Source organism: Cavia porcellus, unplaced genomic scaffold (assembly GCF_034190915.1).
Source record: "Cavia porcellus strain 051 isolate PalLab524CR breed Dunkin Hartley unplaced genomic scaffold, mCavPor4.1 scaffold_8, whole genome shotgun sequence".
Classification (NCBI taxonomy): domain Eukaryota; kingdom Metazoa; phylum Chordata; class Mammalia; order Rodentia; family Caviidae; genus Cavia; species Cavia porcellus.
This window is the reverse complement of record NW_026947491.1, coordinates 61,682,592-61,691,087: the sequence shown is the minus strand read 5'-3', so window position 1 is coordinate 61,691,087 and position 8,496 is coordinate 61,682,592. Positions and strand designations below refer to the sequence as shown.

The 8,496-nt window shown below is 39.1% G+C and overlaps 1 long non-coding RNA gene across 1 annotated transcript; it reads left to right on the top strand.

Moving 5' to 3' along the window:
- The first annotated feature begins 5,611 nt into the window (after positions 1 to 5,611).
- Positions 5,612 to 8,206, top strand: LOC134477174 (uncharacterized). The gene is made up of 2 exons (XR_010049085.1): positions 5,612 to 6,856; positions 7,789 to 8,206. It is a non-coding gene; the product is annotated as an uncharacterized LOC134477174 (long non-coding RNA).
- The last annotated feature ends 290 nt before the right edge of the window (positions 8,207 to 8,496 follow it).

Here is an 8,496-nt window from a genome sequence, read left to right as displayed (position 1 = left end):
ACTGAAGAAAGAAAAACAAAAAAGTCTTTATAATAGTTAGAAAACCTAAAACCTAAACCTGATGTTGAATGGTTGGAATATATTGAATGATTTCCAGATATTGAGTTTTTAAAATTCTTTGTCTTATTCTAGGGTTAGTAAAGTGCTGTAATCTACAGAGAGGTATCTTCAGGATAAGAGATAGAATTTTTTTAATCCTCACATGCAAAGTTAGTGATGAGAGCTACTAAAAAGAATGAGTTTATCCAGGAAGAGTGAACACACAAAGAGAGTAAAGATCATTTATTAGATTTCTTTTTTTTTTAATTTTATTTAAGGAGAAAAGAAAAAAAAAGCAGGGAAAGGGTACAAGTGATACAGATTTACAGAAAAAAAATGAACAGTAGGAAATCACTAGTTAATGGATTACATATTGTCATCTTAGAATTAATTGTTCAAGTCACAAAATTAAAGCTTGTAAAGTGGACATTCCATCAATGATACTGCAAACAGTTCTGTTCATTGATCCAATAAAACTCTGTGATGTCATTTTCTATCTTATACACTTAAATATACATGCAGTTATATAGTTTGGAGCACTTTCTTTTCCTCTCTTTTGTACCATGACTATTACACATTTTGGGTTTCATTGCTCCCATGGTTCTTATTACTTTTTTGGAAGAGAGTAAAACCAAATGTGACATAACAGAACAGAATCAGTCAAGTCAAAAGGGTGGACATAATAGATAATGTAAAAACATAATACAAGGTGATCAACAATGGTTACCATAATGCCTCCCGCTATCTCTAATAGAATTGCCTATATCGTTAGTTATAATACAATTGAACAAAACAGTAAAGAATAAAACCAACAAAACCAAAACATTGGAGACATTGTAGGTCTTCAAAAGTAGATAAAAGTCAACAAGAATGGGCGTCATAATGAATCTCGTTATCTTCACAGCTGATGCCTAGACTTTCGAACCTGATACTATCCAGCAAAACAGAATAGGGGAACATCAGTTAAAAACCAGATGGTGAAAGTAATACAGGGCTTTAAATCAAGGTAATGAAAAGTCAAAGTGGGTTACTATAATATATCCTGCTATTTTTTTCCTTTAATTAAAAGGATAAAGATAAAAAAGTAAATAATGGAGTGGAGATTGAGATAAAAGAGGGCATAACAGCAAAACAGCGCAGATCAAAACATAACCATTTAAGCAGAATAGTGTTTCACTACCAGATAATCCTAACCTAAAAGTAGTTACCATATTGTCTCTTTCTTTGAAATCCTTGAGTACAACTTCGTATACTGTAGCATTAACTATATCAAAACAATGTAAAACCATTCAAGAGAATGACAGCATTACAGAGTATTTAGAATCGACTAACAGAAAATGAACAATGGTTTCTGTATAATCTCCTTGTCTTTAAAAGGTTTTTGCTTATACTATCGTACATAATTAAATCCAATAAGATACAGCCTATTTAGACCATTGGAGACAGAAGGACAAAAGCTAGATGAGACTTCAAAACAAGATGATACTAAATCAGTATTACCTATTAAGATGTCATTTTCTCCAAAATAGCTGTTCCTATCATCCAATCTTCTCTGCCTCATTTCTGTTGAGCTCTTTTTCTGTCAGTAGCTGTCAGTTTGTCTTCTTCATTTTGTTCTCTGCTCCATTCGTTGTGGCCTCTCGGCCATTATTTCTGGATTCTTTGTATTTTTCTTTTTTTAGAATATCCTGCAATACTCTCTGTAGAGTTGAATTGGTGGTTGCAAATTCCCCCAGTTCCTCTTTATCCTGGAAGCACCTTGTTTTTCCATCAATTTCCAGGGACAGTTGTGCAGGATATCTCAATCTTGGCTGGAGATTATTATCTTTCAAAGCTTGAATTATTTCCCCCCACGCTCTTCGTGATTTGATGGTTTGTGCAGAGAAATCTGCTGTAATTCTGATGGGTGTTCCCTTGTAAGTGGTCTGTTTCTTGTCTCTGACAGCTTTTAATATTCTGTTCTTGTATTGAATTTCTGGAATTTTTATTATTATATGCCTGGGTGTTGCTCTGTTTGGGTTGTAGGTAGCTGGGGTCCTGTATGCCTCATACATCTGAGTATCTTTACCTTTTGCTAAATTAGGAAAATTCTCCTGGATTATTTCTGTGAGTAGCTTTTGTAGTTCACTTGTTTGTGTCCCTACTTCTTCTTTTATGTTCTTAATCCTTAAGTTATGGATCCTCTTATCATCTTCTTGTCTTTGTATTATTGCTGTTTGTTTCTTTGTTATTTTTAAGAAGTTTTTCATTTCATTCTCCCATATTACAAGTCTGCCCTCCAATTCAGATAGTCTGTCCTTAGTTTCTTTCAAGCTGTTATGCCAGTCTTCTATAGACTTCTTAGTATCTTGGTAGTCCCTTTGAACCTGCTTCACGTATTCTATGCTTTCTCTGTTTTCTCCATCAAACAATTCTCCCCTTTTTTTCTGTTCTTCCATTCCACCACCTGTTTTTTCTTGGGTGGTACTTAGCATTTCTCTAACTATTCTGCATACTTCTAGCTTCAGGTCGTTGATAACTTCATTCCTGAATTGGTCTATGAGGCTCTCTATATGGTGCCTTATGTGTATTGGTGCGGTGTCTGCTATTGCCTGTTTCTCAGAATTGGGGGCCGAGGAGCCTTTCTTGTTGCTGCCTCTTCCCATGCTGCCTCTTCTTCTCTGTTCCTTATATATGCAAGCTTATATAAGAGGCCCAGCTTCTCTCCCAGTCAGCCACAGCCTGATCGAATTGCGCCAGTTAGGTGTTCCCGCTCACTGCTATGCACCAGGGAGTTACGGACCAGGCAGCCTACGCGTCTCCCCTCCCGGCCACCGTCAGGCTCTGGGATCTGGGTTGGGACAGCCTACCAGGTCCGCCGGCAGCGTCACACAGGCCAGGCACTTTTCACCAATCCCGCCTGAGCGGGGGATGTGTGGCTGGAGTCGCCACCGCACCCTGCTCCCACAGGACTGCTCGGGCCCAGAAAGTCCTCTGCTGGAGTCAAACTGTGGTAGAGTGTCAGTTTCTCTCACTCACCTCACCACAAGTCAATGCACGCCTCCCTGCCGTTCGCAGATTGCCGTTCTCAGAGCTTCTGCACGTCTTTCCCCTTGCCGAGCCACTGTAGAGGCAGCCAGCCGCCGCGCGGCGGGAAACCCAAATTGCGGCTTACAATGGCATGGGGTCCAGCCTCCACACCGAGGCTTTTCTGTTCCTGTTTTAGCACCAGGAATGCATTCCAAGTTGGTTTCTCTCACCCCAGTTCATTCCTGAGTCAGCAGAGCATATCTCCACCTGCTTATGTCTCCTTAGTCCGCACCATTCCTGGCTTCTGAGCCAAGTCTTTCAGAGAGCCTCTGGTAGTTGCTGTTATCTGTCCGCCATGTTCTCCCGGCCATTTATTAGATTTCTTAGAGAACTAGCATGTAGTAAATGCTCAATAAACACTGAAAATTATATTCCATTAAATACTATGTTTTATGTATTTATTATTTTTGTATGTTTGAGATGAGGGCATTTTTATGATATCCAGGCTGATTTTGAACTCCTCGAATCAAGTGATCATCCTAATTCAGCCTTCCAAGTAGCTGAGACTACAGGCGTATGCCAACATCTCTGGCTCCATGCATTAATTGATTCATTGATCAAGTAGATATTTATTAAGTCCGTAGAAAGGGTTAGGCATGTACAATATATCAAGGATATCTATTGATGTGATGAGAATAAACACTGTGTGGGAGCTTATACCTGGATGAGGGAAGGCTGAATATAGGCTAAGTCAACAATCTCAACAACAATCACCAACCTGATAACGCATAGGATGGCTTAGGGCAACCAAGGGATGTGTTTCTGAGATAGTGATATTTAAACTAAGATCTAAAGGCTGGCTGAGCCATGAGATGGTCAATAAATGCTTATCAGCAGTGACTGATGGCCTGTGGGGTCTGACCCTGAGAACATCTGGGCAAAAGGAGGCAAAGGCTGTGCCGGGGGCAGGATGCCGGGTAGCTGCAGCCTTTCCTACACTTGACGCCTGCTTAGATTTCCCCCATTACTCCATGCGGGTCCCTTCCCACTGCATGTATAAAGCTGAGTTACTTAAAAGGGGTAACAATGAAAACTTGTTTGAAAATTCTCTGGAAAAAATACTGCAAGAGCACATACAAATTCCAAATCCATTTCCAAAACCACAAAGTTGTCCTCCTAAGCTACATATTTGGACACATCTTTGAGACAATCTCCAAAGAGACCCTTGTGCTTAGATAACCTGCTCAGCGTCTGACTCCATCCTGTCTGGGGAGAATAACACACATTTGGCCTCAAGCAAGAAACTTCAGCCTGTAGCTACTCCTTTCCCTTTATGTAACATAACTTTTGTGACTGATGGGTTTTCACACACCACGATGTTATTAATTCTTGTTGCTACTTGAAAGACATAAGGCTAAGTAGGCTAAGGATTAAAGAGTATATGAGAAAAGCATTTTTCTTGTTCCACTTTTGTCATTTATAAAGAAGATAATACTTAGGAAGACGGGATGGAATTTCTTAGCAGAAACCGCAGGGTCAGGTTGCAGTGTAACCGAGTGTCATGGAGACAAAGGCGAGATGTTTTAGTAAGTTCCCACTCAGCCCAACCCTGAGAAGGCTTCTCTCATGGATACTAAAACTTTCCAAGCTACGCCTCCCAAGTATCATTTCCCCCTTCCCTCCTTTTAACACCTTGCAGAAAAGAACGTTCTAAATACAAAGCAGTACACGTGTACAAGAATTAAAAATGAATTAGGGAACCAAACAATATGTGAGAAAAACAGCACACTGCTTCCGTACGGTGGATCTTGCTGCTGGTTGGTTTGATTCTTTTTCATCTGTCCTTGAGAATATCACAAACCTTTAGGAGGCTGCCTCCTCATTCATCTCTCAGGTTGCCTGTAAAAATCAATCCATAGCTAGTCATTTTATATTTTGTTACCCTGAGAAGGACACTCCCATGAAATATTAAATATTTCAGATACAGAAGAGCTAAGTTGTCTTCTAAATAAACATCTGGGTCACAGCTAGAATAAGAAACTAGCTAAATTATTTGAAAAGGCACTTATTTTCACATTGGAAGTTATAGATCTACTTGCTTTCATTTCCTGTGCTCTTAACTACTAAATTCTTCCTTTTTTTAACAAAGTGATTTGTTTCTCCCACGTTTGCCTGCATGTCCCTGAACTCTCTAGCAGGCTGAAATTCGCACAGCTCTGAAAACTGGGCAGGCCGCACAGGGTGCGTGGTTTGCTCTTGGTCTCCACAGTTTATGAATTCTCATCCAAGGCACGATTTTCTTTTGTCAATTGTTTTGATTTGGTTTTGACCCAAAGTGTCAGCTAAAGTACAGGGACCCATGTTTCGGAAAAGATTGTCCCTACATCCAAATGCTTTCATTCATGACAGCCATTGTTCTAGAAACAGTGTTCTAAAGCTAAGAGGCTTCAGCAAAGAAATAAAAGGAAGTTAAGTGAAACAGAAAAAAGCTAAAAGTGGGCACTCCTAGAGAAGAAAAATAGGAAGAGGAAAGAGGTAAATGAGGCAAATCCTATGCTTTTTTTCCCTGTCTTTAATTTTATTCTCATTATTTAATGGATGTAGTAGGAAAAGACAGCATTTGCAGGGTGAGCCTCCAAGGAGCAGTGCTTGGATGGAGCAGGTTCAGGCCTCTTGCAATTTAACCTTCTTTTTCCAACCCATGATCAAAAGAGACTTGGACAAGAATTTCTTTACTCTGTGACTTTTGTGGGCAAGGAACAAAAACATACTCAGACCAGCTTCACCAAAAAGGCGGAATTCACTTGAATCACTATTGAGCTATGTTACAGAACACAGGATACGCAGAGCAGAGCCAGAAATCAAGGCCTTGTGGGGATTCCCACAGCTGTGCTCTCCCTGTCGCTGCTTTTCTCTTTCCCTTATCTCTGCACAGCTCTTTATTTGTCTTACTTTGTCCGCAGACTAACTGTTGCTGCCTTTCTGTGCATAGTCTCCTCTCCCAGTGTCTCTGGAACAACGGTCATTGCCTCAACAACAGAACTTCAAATGCTCACAACAGAAAATCTTTGGGACTCATGCCAAGCAAAGAATTTCCTCCCTCTGGATCAAGTGACTTCTTTTACCTCATCAGTTGAAGTCAGTAGAATGGGTAGGGTCACATGATATAAACATGACTTTAGGAACCCACATCTGTCTATGTGGAATAGATCTCAGAGAAGAGGAATTCAATTTGAGCATGGCGGCACATCCCTGTAATCCCAGCACTTAAGGAAAAAAAATCAGGCAAGAGGAGAGAGGATTCAACGAGGCAGAATCCTTCAGTTTTGCACTCCGTTCCAGTGCCTTAATTTCCATTTCTCTGCTTTAGCTCCTAATAGCAGCTACAAACCTATGGCACATGTGCCAAAAGGGCTGTTTGTTATCCCTGAAAGCTGCAAAAAGTTCACCATCACTTCTTAGAAGAAATACAGAGGGGAGAAAGACAAGAAAATTCTCATTTGTCCACTGAAATTCATGGCATGAAGCAGTCAGATACTTACAAGTACTCAGACAGAATAAAGAAACGGCGGTGTAAGAGAGGAAAGTAGTGATAAAAGCGGATGAGACTATTTACTTTCACATTTTGTTTCCAAAGTGTTTAAAAATTATTGTTCCTAGAGTTCCAGAGTTCCGGCCATGGAGGAATTCGGGCAGCCTAATTCACCCGCCCTCTCGGTAAGCGTCTGCAACGCAGGCCAGGAGGAGAACAGAGTTCCAGAGTTCCAGCCATGGAGGAATTCAGGCAGCCTATTCACCTGCCCTCTTGGTAAGCACCTGCAGTTTGGGCCTGGAGGAGAACCATTACCTGTAAGCCAACTCCCACTCGAGCTGAAAATCAAGCACCCTTCTCCCACCTGCCCCCTTCCCCCTTACCTACTAGGGACAGATATTTCAACATCTCTTGGGAGGATGACCATAAGCAGTATAGCAAATATGAGGGATTTCCTTCTATCTTCTGTTTGAAGGCATAGGTTGTTTTTACTTTTTGTTATATTTCTTTTGCTCTATTCAATATTCTCAATTCGTTTTACAGTGTTCTATTTTTGGTTTGATTTAACAATACGTAATTGACTGGATAGCTATTGTTAAATTAAAGTGATATATCATAGTACTTAGTACTACTATCCTAGTATCCTACTGTGAAATCCTGTACCAATTTCACAGCATTGTCTTGATTGGCTTTGTTCTGTCTTACGCTGTTGCACAATTGCTACTTTCAAAATTAAAAAAAAAATACATGTTAAGACCCATGCATGTGTAGAATCTATAAACAATTTATGGGAACTGATGTTATGGCAATTGATGAAATGAACAGATACTTTGAAGAAAAGGAGATACTAAAATACCCGGTGCTGATCCTGGAGTGTCATAATGTGAAACCCAGCAATAGTGTTATTCTTTGTTCAGAGTGATATTAGCCTGCTTGGGTTTATTGAAAGTCAACATAATTGAGGATATGGGTAACTGCATGTATGTTTAAGCATAGAGGATTGATAACCATATTTCTAAGTTTTTGTTGGATAGTTGAACAGAACTGGTTGCAACCTCACTGTTTGAATCCCCACTTTATATGCTCCAATTTAGTATCTTGAATAACTATTTGTAAGAAGACAATCTGTAATCATCAACTAGTGATTTCTTACTGTTTATTTTTCTTTGAAAGTATGTATTATTACTACCCGTTTTCTGTTTTTTTAGTCTTTCTTTAAATTCAGTTTTAAAAAGAAGACACTACAGTACCCAGTGCTGATCATGGAGCGTCATGAAGTGAAATCCAGCAATACTATTATTCTTTGTTCAAAATGATTTTAACGTGATTTAGTTTGTTTAATCTAAACATAAATGAAGATATGGATAACTGCGTGTATGTTTAAATGTATAGGATTGACAACCATGTTACTAAGTTTTTGTTGGACAGTTGATTAGAACTTTTTGCAGTCCCTCTATTTGAATTCCCACTTTACATGTTCCATTTTTGTACCTTGAACAACTATTTGTAAAACGACATCAACTAGTGATTTCTTACTCTTTTTTTTTCTCTGCATGTATGTACTATTTCTACCTATTTTCTGTTTTGTTTAATCTTTCTTTAAATAAAAAAAATTATTGTTCCTTTCGTTGGGAAATCATTCCTAAGTGACCACTGTATTTGTACATAGCTATACCCCTACTGAACACCACCAGACCTCAGAAAAATGCACATTAAAACCATGCTTCATATCAACCATAAATCATTTACAGAAGTTTTATTCATAATAGCCCAAAGTTGTAAACAACCCACTGTTTAACCAGAGTAGAATGGACAAGTAGACTGTGGAATGTTTACATAATAGAATACTACTAAAACATTAAAAATAAATGAACTGCATGTCTCACCAATGATGAAAGTCACATTAGAATTGAGTA